The 14,641-nt window shown below is 42.7% G+C and overlaps 1 protein-coding gene across 4 annotated transcripts in view; it reads left to right on the forward strand.

The window, feature by feature from the left end:
- The window catches only part of DIAPH2 (diaphanous related formin 2), a 3,515,124-nt gene that overhangs the window by 939,281 nt on the left and 2,561,202 nt on the right, over positions 1-14,641 (forward strand). The window lies entirely within an intron of this gene.

A 14,641-nucleotide genomic window follows, 5' to 3' on the forward strand; every position in this document is an offset into this window, starting at 1 on the left:
ATTCTGTTCCTTACTCTTGATGGTAAGGTCCAATAATTTGAGTTGTCTTTATACTGTCATTGGATCAAAGCGTCATTGTAGAAATGTTTTCGCCAGGTTACATAGGTTCATTATGTTTCTTATTTGTATGCATTTACATTTATATGTCAATACATTACAGAGCATAAATCTTTCAACCAATGGTTAACCTCTACTAATGATTACAAGAGACGCGACAGACGATTCCATTCATTTTACAAGATGCTTAAAACACGTGTGACAAGTTTCATCGCAGTCAACTTTCCTTAACACTCTTAGTGCCAGGTGTATCATTGGGCATGTCGCAAATAGTGGGCGGAAATTGCACACTGACTTTTTGTGAAATGCCCATCTTTTTGCAAGCTGCTGATGTACTGATCTGTTGCATCTTTTGTATGGACTATGAATGAGTGCTAATGTAGAGGCAGCAGACTTCCATCCCAGTGTTAACATTCCATCATGCCAACATTTATTATTAAGAGAAGGCAATGTTTCTTAGACGGCATTAGATTCATTTAAAAACTCAAATCACGTTCTAGGAAAATATTGGAGTTGGAAGGAACATACAGCGCTCACTTATACACCGCTGTCTGCTGCCGCCCTATGTCAACCAGTCGCATGAATCTCAAAGAGGATGGGATCCCACAGAGACAACTTCCTTTTTGCTAATCAGCTATCACCCCAGCTCAGGGTTCATTAACTGATCAAGGGTTGCCATTGCACTCATACACTATTGATGCTATCCCATTGCAACTCACAAATTGGAAGCACACTAGTATTTGCGATTTGGAAAGTGTCACAATACCACCATACTTTTCTGACTTGTAAAAGGGCTTTTGTACATTGTGAAGACTTCTTTAGTGGTTGCAGAGCCCCTATGCGTGTGAATTGTGGGATTAGCTCCTGCAAAAGATCTTTGTACATCATTCTTTTATTTCGTTTTCTTCAAAGTAAGCATTGTCCTCTTTCCAGCTAGGTCAGCGGTAGGCTCAGCAGTCTCAGGAAGGGAGCCCTGAGCTTAGAACAGGTCAGTGTAATATTGCAACACACCCCACTGTTATGGCCCTCGACCTTCACAAGTGATCTTCTTACACGAGTCCAATCCAAGAGATTTCAGACAAGTGGTCAAAGTCACTCCAAGCTTAAATAGCAAATGTGTATTGCACTCTGTGGAGGTGTACATTACAGACAGATATTGTAGCTGTTTGTTGCAATGTAAATAAGCAAACCTCTTAGATACTACAGAATTCATATCAGTGCCACTTCCCCAGCCTATCACTGTTCATTTAACTTCAGCATTAAAATGTATCGGAGAGTGGGCACTCCAACACGTTTTCCAAATGCCGTGGGTTCTCGGCAGCCCTCGCACTCCTTGTTATAAACCTTCACATACATTTCTTAATTATCTTCTGTTGCTGCCCTCATGATTCTTTGCAGAGTGTCAGAAGTGTACAGGTTATATCATAATGTATTCTCGACAAACGTTTCATCTCCATGACCTTATGACTAGGAGAAAATTAGTACCACGGTCAGTAGCATAACAAGGCTGCCATGGGCCCTGGTGCAAGCAAGGAAAATGGCCCCTTCGACTGCTGTTGGAGTTATAAATACAGCATTGGCAGGTTCAGTGGGTCCCTCAGGGCTCTAGACTCGGTGCCACAGCACCTGCTGCATACATGGTAGATACAGTTCTGCCCACGCTCCATCAATATTGCTTTGAAATGGGTAGAATTATGTATCATGAAATAACCTCCAGAGGCGAGTCTCAGTACTGTCTAACTCACTGCAAGCCAAGAGAGCCATACTGGAGACCAGTAATCCCATACCAGGTTCTGTATATGTGTCAGATGGGCCAAGGAAACAATGCAAGTGTGCCTCCAAAGGCATAGCACTCTAAAAACAGCAAGGGGATGCAACAGACACCGCCAGACGCAGATCATTGCGGGCTGTCGATGGTTCAAGTTTGTCTCCATTGATACTACAGTATCACTATGACTTCTACTCCCAGTTCTTTACATGATCAAAGTCAGCTAGAGTGGTCCTTTAAAGCAGGGTAGGGGGTCACATGTTTGCCTATGGTAATGCATATATGCATATGCAAATTTATAACCGTCCTTGTTGGGAAGTGTACCTAGGGCGTGAAACTCCTTCCCACCGGATATTATGGCAATTCAGTCCTATGGCGCTTTAGAAGAAATAGCTCAAAATCTGGTATTTCAGCTGCAAGTGTATGAAAGACCTTTCTGCCCTACGAAGCATTAACCGAATTCTGCATTAGTACATGATTTTCCCCCTTTTATGTCACGCACTATTTGTTGTACGTTGTAGCTCCTTCTACGGGTATTGTATATGGACAAGTTTGATCCCTGTATATTCTTCTCATCTAGAATAAATGTTTTAGAATTTTATATTATCTATTTTATTGTGTTACATTTTTACTTAAAATTATTTACTACATTATATTATTTAGGATGATAAACGACATGCACAACTGTTCCTATGTAAGGCTCATTGCCACCAGTTGTTTTTGTCCCTACCATGTAAAACTGCTAAATACATTAGTAAATACACACATTTCAGGTGCGTGCTCGAGCAAGAAAACAAATCCCAAAAACTCAAAAATGTTGGAAACCGGTTCATTAGATCTTGCAGTCAATTTAATATTGCTGTCGCTGGTTTGTCAAAATGCAAATATCATTATCTTCGCATTGGAGGGTGCAGTGATTTGCATATCTGGGCCCAGCGTGTTTTATTGCATTCTGTAGTCGGTGAACATCCATTAAAGATCAACAAATATGTTGTCTTTAAAGAGTGTAACGTGATAGTTCGTATTTGCTTTCACTGGCATATGGATTCCGCAGAGTGAGTTAATGAGTTTAAAGTGCACATCACAATGCTCCAAAACTAGTCGATAAAAGTTATGAAATAATGTTATAAGGGACTGTTTGCACATACATTTTTGTGCCGACTTAAATCATCACAGAGGGATAAAGTCAAGCCCTGGAATATCTTCTGAGAATGAGATCATGATTGAGTGCATGGCTTTTCGCCTCTCGGGTTCAGGCCATTTGACAGAGGTAGTTTTGTAATCTTTACAAGCCAATATGAAAACCTGGTTCAGTGGTGAAGGCGCCGCATACATGATTATGTTCTTGGAGGTTGAAGGTCATCGAGCAAGGTTATAGATGTTCTAGCATGTATGCTGAACGATGGGAGGGCAGGCTGCACTAATGTACAAATTGTACATATGTTTACTTGCAATACCCGAAAAAAATCACTTATTTTAATATTGCAGTATATTCATGTATTAATATTGTGTTCAGACAGCTGATGCCTCCAAGCTCGGTACCTGTGGTTTTGGCTTGAAACGCAGCAGAAGGAGTTCTTGTGCGCTGAATTGCACGCCAGCCTATATTTCTGACATTGCACCCAACGCCGAGCTGTGATAAATGTCATTTTCTGGGTATGTGTAGAAGAAATAAATGTCAGAATTCTACACTTAAATGCATCCTCACTCAGGACTGCATATACTTAAAGGCGTATCACAGCTCACTTAGCAATTACATAGTGCTTAATTGTAATGTATGGTATAGCTAGAGGCAGACACTGATCAGCAGACGTTGAATATATAGGACCAGGTAGTTTGCATTTGTTTGCTACGTAAATTAATTTAAAATAATGTTTTCACTGTGACTCATGGGGCCTTATTACACATACACCCTCCAGCCCCCCCGAGGCACAACAGGAATTTGCACTTATTTGTTTTTGCTCTTGAGGCACTTTGTTATAACTAGAGGGGCCTTGGTAATTTGTGTGACACCTTCAGGGCCGGATTGGGAACCCAAATCAGCCCTGCACATTTTGTGAGCCAAGCCCCGTACGGTGCATAGTGAGTGCAACGATCCTGACCACTACAAGGTTGGTTTGGAGGGGTCCATCCACCAAGAAAATTTGAACTACTATGGCTCATTCTTCTACACATTTTTCATTATATATTCAGCTGTATTAGCTTTTAAAGCACAGTAAATGATTACTTTAGGGTGCACCAGGATTCAGCAATCCTTGGTGGGGGCTCTTTAATGATTCCCTCACTATCACCTTCCAACAGTGCCCCTCATCTCTCCATAGTCGCTCTCTCACATGTCTTTCATTTGTTTTATAGGGCCTCTCATACCATACCAGTGTAGGGGTTTGGAGCACTTTACATCACACACAAATACAGAGACAATGAATCAAATGTGTGTAAATCAGTGTATAGAAAAAGTTACACAAGACAGAGGGGACTACACAGTGTCGGGTTCATGTCATGCATGCAGGTAGGCATTTGTTAAGAGTACTTGGTCTGGAGAAGCACAAACCCATGATTCTCAACTTAATACAATGGTTAAGGTTGGCTTTACTGATCAGAATTAATTTCTACCCAAACAAACCTTTTTTATCAACATTAGGATAAACCATAACATCGGAAAAAACAATAACCTTCCAGCCTGAACCATGTGGTTTGCATGCAGCTCTTTGATGACACTTCCTAGCTCACTGTTCTAAATTATGATTGTAATTTATGAACTGCACAGTAAAAAAGGTTCTCTGACAAAAGCAATAACCCACTAAGCTATACACATAAAATACTGTTCTGTGATCTGCACGATACACATCCTTTGCAGCTGGTATATTAACCCTCTGTACTCCCCGAGTCAAAACTGCCACTAGATGTTACCTCGAAATTACTGGATATACAAGGAAGTTTGTAGTGGGTGCTTTCAAAACGGCTGCATTGCTACAAAAACGCCCCCTCAGCAACAAAACTGGCCCCCATCCTTTCAGCCTCCCGGGGAAACGCCCGATGCTGGGTAATCCAGTCTGGCCTTGGACACCTTCCCTAGTATGAATTGCACTGGTCTCAAATATGTGCACCTTTATTTGCTTTGCAGTATGCCTTTACCCATGCCAGATTATGGGCAGAGGTGCAAGGGTAAACAGGCACACTGATTTTGCAACATACATGAAATATTTCATAGTCAATGCACCTCTTGGGAGGGGAAACAGGGGTTCCAGTAACCCCGAAGCATTCCCCCCACTGGCAGGTGCAGTCAACGTGAGGATCCCCTGCAGCTTCTTAAAAACGAGGCAATGTGTACTTCAAGTGAGAGAGAGAGTCTCAGTATAAAACCACAACTGCATTTTTCCCTGCTCTATTCTCCTCAGCTCCGAACTATCAGTGTTTGCATATGTACCGGGCACATCACATGTTTTCTGTAATTCTGTGAAGTGCCCCATCTGCGCCGTGCTCACCTTATTAAGAGCAAATTTAGGAGAGGTCACCCAATATGCAATTTGGGATCTGGTTTGTTGACTGGTGTCAATGTGCAGGCCTTCTGTCAGCTCCAAAAATATGTCAGCTGTCCTGCCTCTCAACCAGTTGGCCCATCCTAAGATGCTCCTGAAAGTTGAGGAGCCAAGTCACAAAAAGTAGGATTGTAGTGTCAGTGGTAGTAATATGTGGTGAGAATCTTTATGGATTTTGAATTTGGGTAATGGTGGTTGAGGTGCAGCAACAACAAAATAAAAAATCCCAGTACCATATTAACACAGCAGAAATAAAACATGACAACAACAAAATGTAGCAATATGTTATAAAGCACTAACACAATACAGCAACACAACAATACAGTTTCAATTATTTGTTCTTGGTCTGTTAGGTTACATAATGTTATTATGGTGTGTCATTTTTTGTTGTTTTTGGCATGTGTTGAAGCTGCGTTGGGGTTTTGTTGTTGTGTTGTATTGTATGTGGCTGCATTGTTATAGGAAGGAGTTTTGTTGCATTGTTGTTTTCTTTGTTTTGTGGTGTTATTTTGCATTGTGCTGGTGTAGTTATGTTGTGTTATGATACAGTTGACATTTTCTATTGTTATGTTGTGCTTTTATCTTCTTTTGAGTTATTTGTGTGTGGCTGGGGAAATTGTGTTGTTGGTTGACTGGGGTGTGAGGCCTGGTCAAGCAACAGCCACAAACACTTGCAGAATGAATGACGAAACGTTACTAAGTTAGCATGTGCTTAAGCCTGGGTAGCTTGGCACAAAAAGCAGTCACGCTTAACTAGGCAATGTGTATAGTATTTATGCAGCACACAAACAGTAATGAAAGTAAGAGCATATTGCAAGAAAAACCCCAAATCAATTTAGAAAAATAGAGTACATTTTAATAAATTACTTGACACCAAAATGACAAAAATCCCATCAGCAGAATCAGAGGTATTCATTTTTAAAGTTCTGAGTGAAAACTAGCTCCTAAATTATCAAAGTGCCTACTATGGGCATTTAGTCACACAAGACTAAGAAAAAGTCGAAACTTAAGGCCGACCACGATGGAGTGCGATGGATTGGTCAGTGCTTACCTGTGGACTTGAAAACAGTCTTAAAGAAAAATGTCTGAGAAAGTAAAGTTTGGCGCAGCAAGGCTGCAGGAGATGTTCGAGGAGGAAGCATCATCATCGACTGGCCTTGGCTCAAAGCCGCGGTGAAGATTTCTACATTTGGACTTAGTCACCAAAATGGAAGACAAATAAGTCCAGCCTGATGATGCAGAGGGCTGTAGCCAAAGACTGTTCCATGAGGTCAGATACCTCTTTGGCAAAGAACTGCGGAAACGGATTTGCTGCTGCACAGAAGAATGTAGCTGGAGAAGCCGCAAAGTCAATCTGACTGGCAATGCAACTTAGGTGGATAGACGAGCAGGTTGGTCCCAGTCTCTTCCTGGTTCTCAGAGCACTTTTTGGTCAAGTTTTGTCAAAGTCCTCAGTTTGGGAAATTGCCCATCTGGGCAAATTTAGCATCACAGCCAAGGGTCTAGGACTGGAGGGTCACTTGTTGGGGGTTCAGGACTCATACAGGCTGGGTCCAGGTGTTGGTTTAGGATGGTGGGAGCATTTTATGTCTGTGTGCCTCTGAACAGGAGGTCAGCAAACTAACCCTTGAAGTTACTTCTAGTAGACCTGGGTGCACGTGCAGATGCAGGGCTGGCATATGAGGTTTCAAATAAAGCTCCAGAGCTCCAGACAGCAAAACAGCCCTTCCAGTTACAGCAACAGTCTGGCAGAGTGCATTGCAGGTCACAGCAGTAGGCAGTCCTTTGAAAGTCCTTTGAGAGGTCCAATAGTGAGCTGAAGCGAGGGTCTGATTTTGATAACCTGGTGCCCTTCTTCTGGAAGGTGGGAGAAGCTTCTGGGAAAGTTCTTTGAAGTGCATGGAATTTCCTGACTCCCCTGCTCTGGCCCCAAGCTGGCTCCTGTTATTATTCAGGGTTGTTATCCCTTTGTATGAAGGCAGAGCACAGGCGATTCAGGTGTAAGTGGGGCTGTGCTCAGCTTCCCCCCTCCATTCTGTCAGCAGAGGGCCCATTCAGGCACACCTAATCCCTCTGTTGTGTGACTGTCTGGGAGGAATTCACAAAGTCTGTCAGTTACACCCATTCATGTTACCCAGGCCAGGCTACAGGCACAAAGGGCAGGAGAATGCCAACTTTCTAAAAGTGACATTTTCAAAATTGTAATGAAAAATCTGACTTTACCATTAGAGGGTTTATCATTACAATTCCATAGGTGCCAAACATCATATAACTACCTGCTCCCAATTAGAAATTACAGTTTATTGAATTTAATAAGGAATCCCAATGTTATCCTATGGGAGGGGTAGGCCTCACGGTAGTGAAAAAATAATTTTGGACTTTTTTACTACCAGGACACGTAAAGCTTAAAAGTGCATGTCCAAACTTTCAATTACTCAGTTCCCTGGCCTATGGACTTATTAGGGCCTACCTTAGAGATCACATTTATGTAATAAAAGAGTTTAAGGATTGGCAAGGGGGTTTAAATGCCAAGTCGACATGGCAGTGTGACACCGCATTCAACCTGCAGGGCCATTCTTGGGACATTTTTGGGAGGGCTGCTTCAGAGGCTAGCACAATAAGTGCCTCAGGCCCACTTTTAGCATTTAATTTACAGGCCCTGGGTATATGATATTCCACTCTACAATGATTTCATAGGTAAATTAAATATGCCAATTAGATATATGCTAATCAAACCATGTTTAGAGGAGTGAGCAGATGCATTTTATCACTGGTTAGCAGAGGTAAAGTGCAGAGAGTGCTAAGGACAACTATTGAAAATGGCTCTTTCTGCAGGGGGACACCCAAAGTGTTTGCCATCCTCCTCCTCTTTTGCTGAATTCATTTTTGTTGGCCTTAGGATTCTGTGTACCTTACCACTGCTAGCCAGTGCTAAAGTGCTTGTGCTCTCTCCCTAAAATGTGGTAACATTGGCTTATCCACAATTGGCATATTTAATGTAATTATAAGTCCCTAGTAATGTGCCCAGGACCTGTAAATTAAATGCTACTAGTGGACCTGCGGCGCTGATTGTGCCACCCACTTATGTAGCCCTTTAAACATGTCTCAGGTCTGCCATTGCAGAGACTGTATGCACAGTTTTAAAGTACCATGTCGACCTGGCAAGTTAAACCTCTTGGCAGGCTCAACCTTCCTTTTTAATACATATATGTCACCCATAAGGTAAGGCCTAGGCAGCCCAAGGGCAGGGTGCAGTTTTATTTAAAAGATAGGACATGTAACTTTGAAGTTGTACAAGTCTTGGTAGTGAAAATTCAAAATCACAACTTATGGCGAAGTCGATTTTTGGATTGCAAATCTGAAAATGACACTTTTAGAAAGTTTTCATTTTCTTACTTTGGTTTGTTTGGTGCCTTCTGCCTGTCTCTGATCACATTTTTGGGGTGGGTGACTGCTTCACTTTGTGTATCCCTCCACCAGGCAGCCACACACAATGTGAGCTTAGGTGTGACCTGATGGGGCATCCCGGAAGGATGGGAGGGAGGAGCTGGGCAGAGCCTTACTTGCACCTGAATAGGCTGTGTCCTGTCCATGCACAAAGGGCTGCATAACCCCCTGTTGTGAATCTTGAGCCAGGGCAGGAAGGACAGGGACTCCAAAGGCAAGTCTTTTAAGCCTCCCCACCTCAAAGGCATAACTGGGTATAAGTAATGGACCTGTGAATAATATGCCAGGAAGAAGGACTGCTGTGCTGTTGAAAGGACTGTCACTCTACTGGACTGCCACACTGAAGGAGCTGCTGCCTTGCTGGGCAGACTTGCTACACTCTTATCTAGAGTGGAAGAATTAGGCCTGGAACCCATCTTGAACCCAGGACCCCAGAGGGACTTAACTAGCTAGTCTGCTGGCCTCCTGATCTGAGCTGTGGGAGCCTGTTATTAACAGGCTCCCCTTTGCTCCAGGACCCATATTCAACAGGTTCCTGACCCCCAAGAGGCACCTCCCTGGTCCATGGGCCCATGGTGTTGTCCTCTAGCTCTTAAAGTCAAACTTTTGGGCTCTTCGCAAATGGGCGCATTTGCTATGGAACCACGCCGCTCGCACAAAGAATCATTGCAAGCTGCTGTAACTTAGTTTCTTCGCACAGCAAGCATCATCCTCTGGCTTGGCAATGCGAAGCCCATCCATCCCGATGCATGACCTTCTTTTCCCCCTGTCAAGCAGCGATGCTGTCCTTGCTCCCAAGAAACTTCTAAGTCATGAATGGAACTCTTGGCACAAAACTTGAGAAGGTAAAACTTCAGTGGGACTAATCTGGGATTGTATCTAACTCGCTTCATTGTGGTCAGCCTGAACTTTTGGATTTTACCTGGTCCAGAGTGACCACATATCCGTGGTTGGCACTTTATGCTTTTAAGCGCTATTTAACTGTTTATTCTTTTGAAAAATTCATAATTCCGGTTCTGCTCATTCAATGTTTGTTGTTCTGGTCTTGTTTTACTTATTAAGTTCAGCTCTATTTATGTAATCTGGTGTGGAATCTTTTGGTGTGAAGGTTTCACTGTTTTACTGTTTAAAGTGTTGCACAAATACTTTACACATTGCCTCTGAAGTTAAGCCTGACTGCTCTGTGCCAAGCTCCCAAAGGGTGGTAATTAAAGGTAAGCGGCAAAATGTTTGGGTGAAGACCACCCTAGGGCTGACAGATCTAACTGTGGCATTGTTATTTCTTATGGTTCTTGGTTGTATATTTCTGTTATATTGTGTTTTGCTGTGTTGTGTTGTTTTTTGTGTGTTCTATGTGTTTTGTGAGTGTGTTCCTATTTACTGTTTTATCGTATGTTGGTTGGTCATTGTGTTGCTTTTGCACTGTTAATTTCTATTCCATTGTTGTCTTGTGCGGTTTTGGCACTGTGTTGTGCTGGAAGGGTGCTGTACGGTGGTGGCATTGTTAATGTGATGTTGTGTTACATTCTACTGTTGTTATGTAAATATTGTTAAGATATATTTTATAGACCTCAAAATTACTGCTACATTTTTAGCCAAACGTAGCATATCTCTTTTAAGATATAGACAGAAATAGCCATTTACTACTTTAAAGTTGGAAGTACAATAATCAATTTAAAATCATAACCTAGACCGTGCCTAAAGTTAGCACTTTCCATGTCCATTTTATGATCCTTCTAAGGTTTGTCAACTACCCCAGCTACTCCAAATGTCCTATTATGTTATCTGCCAAATCCATAGTATATATTTCAGTAATTTCTGTTATGAAGTGCAGCAAATATAACAGTTTTTAGATTAGTTTATCACTACATCAAAAATATAATGAGAAACAGCAGTACTTTATATTCCCGAAAAAGACTTTGACAATTGTCAAATTTGAGGGTTTGATTTATTATACTATCAGTACGATGAACATTTTCATTTATTTATTGGTTATTGAGCATTTGATTACGCAGCGGGTATTCTGTCTCTTAGCCAAAATGTATCTTCCATATGCCAAGGAGTACAGACCAAGATTAAATGGATAAATGGGATTTCAGTGCTCTATGAAATTTTAGCAGATCCCTCTTAAGGGGAAGGGCTAAAGGCAATTTGTTCCAGGCCTGAGCAGCGATCACAGAAAAAGCCTTGCCTCCTTTTGGTATTGTGATCAGACCAGCAGATGATAAATAAAGCAGTCTAGAAGGGCAGTATCTTTTAAACATATCTGAAATATATGAGCCCACAATGTCTGGATAGAGAGTTTCATGAGCCATACGAAGGGCTTTAAACTGGCATCTTCTCTTCATAGGTGGGGAAACACTGTAAAATGTTCTCTTAGTAAAAATCAGTTTGGCTGCAACACTCTCTATAAGTTGTAACCTCCTAATAAGGTACTCAGGAATTGCGATATATTGGGCATTGCAAAAGTCCAATCTACTTAGCACCAAGGTTTGCACCAGCAGTTGACTGGAGTCTTGAGGAATAAGCTGAGAGATCTTCCTAAGCTGTCCCAAAAGCAGGAAGCAAGTAGACATCAGCTAATTAAAATGCGACTCAAAAGAGAGCCCATTGTCAAAAAAAGTCCTCAATTCTACGCTGAAGTAGGGGTACTAGACAGTCACCCAAAGAATAAGGCCACTACTTATGGGACCAGATGGAGAGATTTCCCAAATCAGAGTTTTCTACCTATCAGAATTAAAGCAGAGAGAGTTATCATTCATCCATCTGGCCACCTTAACCATGCTTCCCCTGAATTACTCCTAAAGTTGCAAAATATCACCTTCCAAATGGATGACAATTTGAGTATTATCAGTGTGCCCATAGAATTGAAATTCTAAGAAGGCAATAAAGTCTGCCGGGGGGCACATATATGTTGAAAAGTGTAGTACCAGAGGCAGCGGACAATGAGGCTAGTAGCACGTCTCTCAGCTGATTTGATCTGTTTTATGCTTTTGGTTGTTTACTTTTGTGTGGTGGTTGGGGAGTGTTTCTTGGTCGGGTTGGCTTTGCTTTTTGGTGAGCCTCTGAGCTACTGGGTCTACATACCCCACACGCAGCTCATACTTTGCATATTTTAATATTATCACTTGTATTGGAGTCTTCTTTTAAAATTCCTTACCTCATTTTCCGGCTGACGCGCGCACTCCGGACCACCCCAGGATTTTTTACTGTTTGTGTGGAGAGTGCGTGCGGTCTAGCTGTTGGAATCTCCTCACATCCGGGCACACCACTTCCAGCCTCAGAACTTCAGGGAGGGCGGTACTAACTCTCCGGGCCAGTCCATGAATGGACAGAAACTCGTTGATGTGCCCAGCTAGCGCGCCAAAGGCGCGCATAAGGCAAAGCCTATCTGCGCCCGTCCGCGCCCTGCCGTCGCCAGAAGTCAGGACCCCTGGTCCTGGGAACTCCCATTCAACATCTAGGTTCACCTATACCCACGTAGAACTCAAACAGATACGTCTGTCAGTGAGTTGAGATGGAACCTCTCATAAATGTTTTGCTTATTTGGAGGGGCCGTTCGCCTACAGATACTGTCGCTACCAGAGTCTGAAGCCTCGGGGAGGCTCAAAAAAAGGCTACTCCTGGGGCGAGCGTGAATAGGAAAGCCACTTCAATAAATGTAAGATCGCTACCCAAACACTGTACTGAGGTATGGGATTTATTGAACTCCCAGGCCCCTGATGCACGTTTCCTAACGGAAACGTGGTTGAAACCCTTTTCTATTTCGGCCATTGCCTTGGCCCTCCCAGAACAGTACCGTATCCTGCAATTAAATAGGGATAGTAAAGTAGTTGGAGGGGTTGCTATTGTGTTCAAATCATCTCTTGAAGGTACGAATATATACACTTTCCTAGATAATTCTATCAAGATCTGTCACTTTAGAATTAAATTCTCTCCCCAGGATCACTGGAAGGGTGCGCTAGTATATCGCCCTCCAGGGCCCCTCAAGGATTTCTCCCTAAATTGATGGAAAGGATCGCCCCCCCCCCCCCATGTCACTGCATCCAAGTATTTTCCCATACTTGGGGATTTTAGCCTACACAGGGAAGATAAAGAAAACACCCATGCCGCGCTGTTCTTAGCTGACATGGCTACGTTAGGGCTGGTAATTAACACTGCCAGGCCGACCCACCTAACAGGTCACACTCGCAATCACATTCTTACCAATTCGCCCAATATATTTTCCCTTCCCCCAGAACCAGTGATTTGGTCAGATCACTTTATTATCCACTTTCAGATAATAAGTCCGTATCAGAAGATTGCCAACCTCCCCTATACTGGGAAGGCTACACGCCAATGGTACAAAATCTCAGAAGAGAACTTTGTGCAGGAGTTTAGACCTCCTACTTTCACCAAGTCCAGAGATATAAGTAGCAGACTCAATGAATTCCATTGTGCTATAGGGACTGCCTTAGATACGTTAGCGCCTCTAAAGCCATTACAGCCTAAGTCGCAAAAAAAGCAGGCAGTTTGGTTCTCTCAAGAACTACGTAGAGAGAAATCGAACTGGAAAAAGCTGGAAAAAACCTGGCGTAAATCTCGTATACTGTCAGAGAAAGATATTTTTAAAGCAGCAATAAACATATATCATAAGAATATCAAGTTAACTCGGACGAGACACATCTATGCGCAATTAAGTGAAGCAGGAAATTCAGGTAAGGAACTGTACACGATTCTCAAATCTTTTACATCTCCTATGGCTTGTATTAATCCCATCCCTGCCTCCCAGACCTTATGTGACAATATCTCCAACTTTTTTTCATAAGATTGAAAAAATCTATGACACGTTTCCTAGATTGGTGAGCATCGTCGATATTCTCTCTCTGCCTCATACAGAGTTTAGCGAGAATGACGTGCTGGCTTGTTTATTTTCCCTGCAGGACTCTAATGTAGAAGAGTTGCTGAAAGCAGCGAAATCAGGATCCTCTACTGATATCATGCCGGCCAAATTGTTTGCCTTATTGGCTCGGTCTCTCGCCTCTTCTATTGGTTCATTACTCAACTATTCACTGAGTGAGTGAAAAGTGCCCATGGCTTGGAAAGCTGCACAAATCCTTCCGATTATCAAGAAAACCAATTTACCACCCACTGAGTTATCTAAATATCGTCCTATCTCGCTCCTCCCCATTATGAGCAAACTCGTGGAGGGATATGTCAACTCGCAGCTCATGGAATTTATGGAAGCTCAGTCATGTCTGGACCCCTTACAAACTGGTTTCCGGCCAAAACATTCTACCTAAAAGAGGCTGCTTGGCGTTACAGACGTTTTTAAACTTGCGCTGGACAATGATAAGGCAGTGTCTTTAGTGGTGTTGGATTTGTCCGCAACCTTTGACACCGTAGCGCATCACAGACTTTTGCAATGGCTGACAGAAATTGGCATAGTAGGATCTGCCTTTCAGTGGTTTACCAGCTTTCTGGAACAGCACACCCAAACTGTGAATCTGGGTATCTTCTGCTCTGGAGGCAAATCTCTAAATAAGGGGGTTCCTCAGGATTAATGCTTTAGTCCCAAGTTATTTAATATATACGTGTCCCCACTTGCAAAGATCATTAGAGATCACGGCTTTGTCCCTTTTTCATATGCGGACGACACGCAACGTCTGTTTTCGTTTGATAACTCAGACGCAACTAAACAGCTGTTTGCAGAGGGTATGCGTGCAATCTCCAACTGGATGACGAAGAACTACCTCCATTTGAACGCCAATAAAACCTAAGTCCTCCTGTTTGGCAAAGCTCAACTTCTCTGGTCCCCTGATTGGTGGCCGGCAGAATTAGGCCCGGCTCC

Source organism: Triturus cristatus, chromosome 5_2 (genome assembly GCF_964204655.1).
Source record: "Triturus cristatus chromosome 5_2, aTriCri1.1, whole genome shotgun sequence".
Lineage (NCBI taxonomy): Eukaryota > Metazoa > Chordata > Amphibia > Caudata > Salamandridae > Triturus > Triturus cristatus.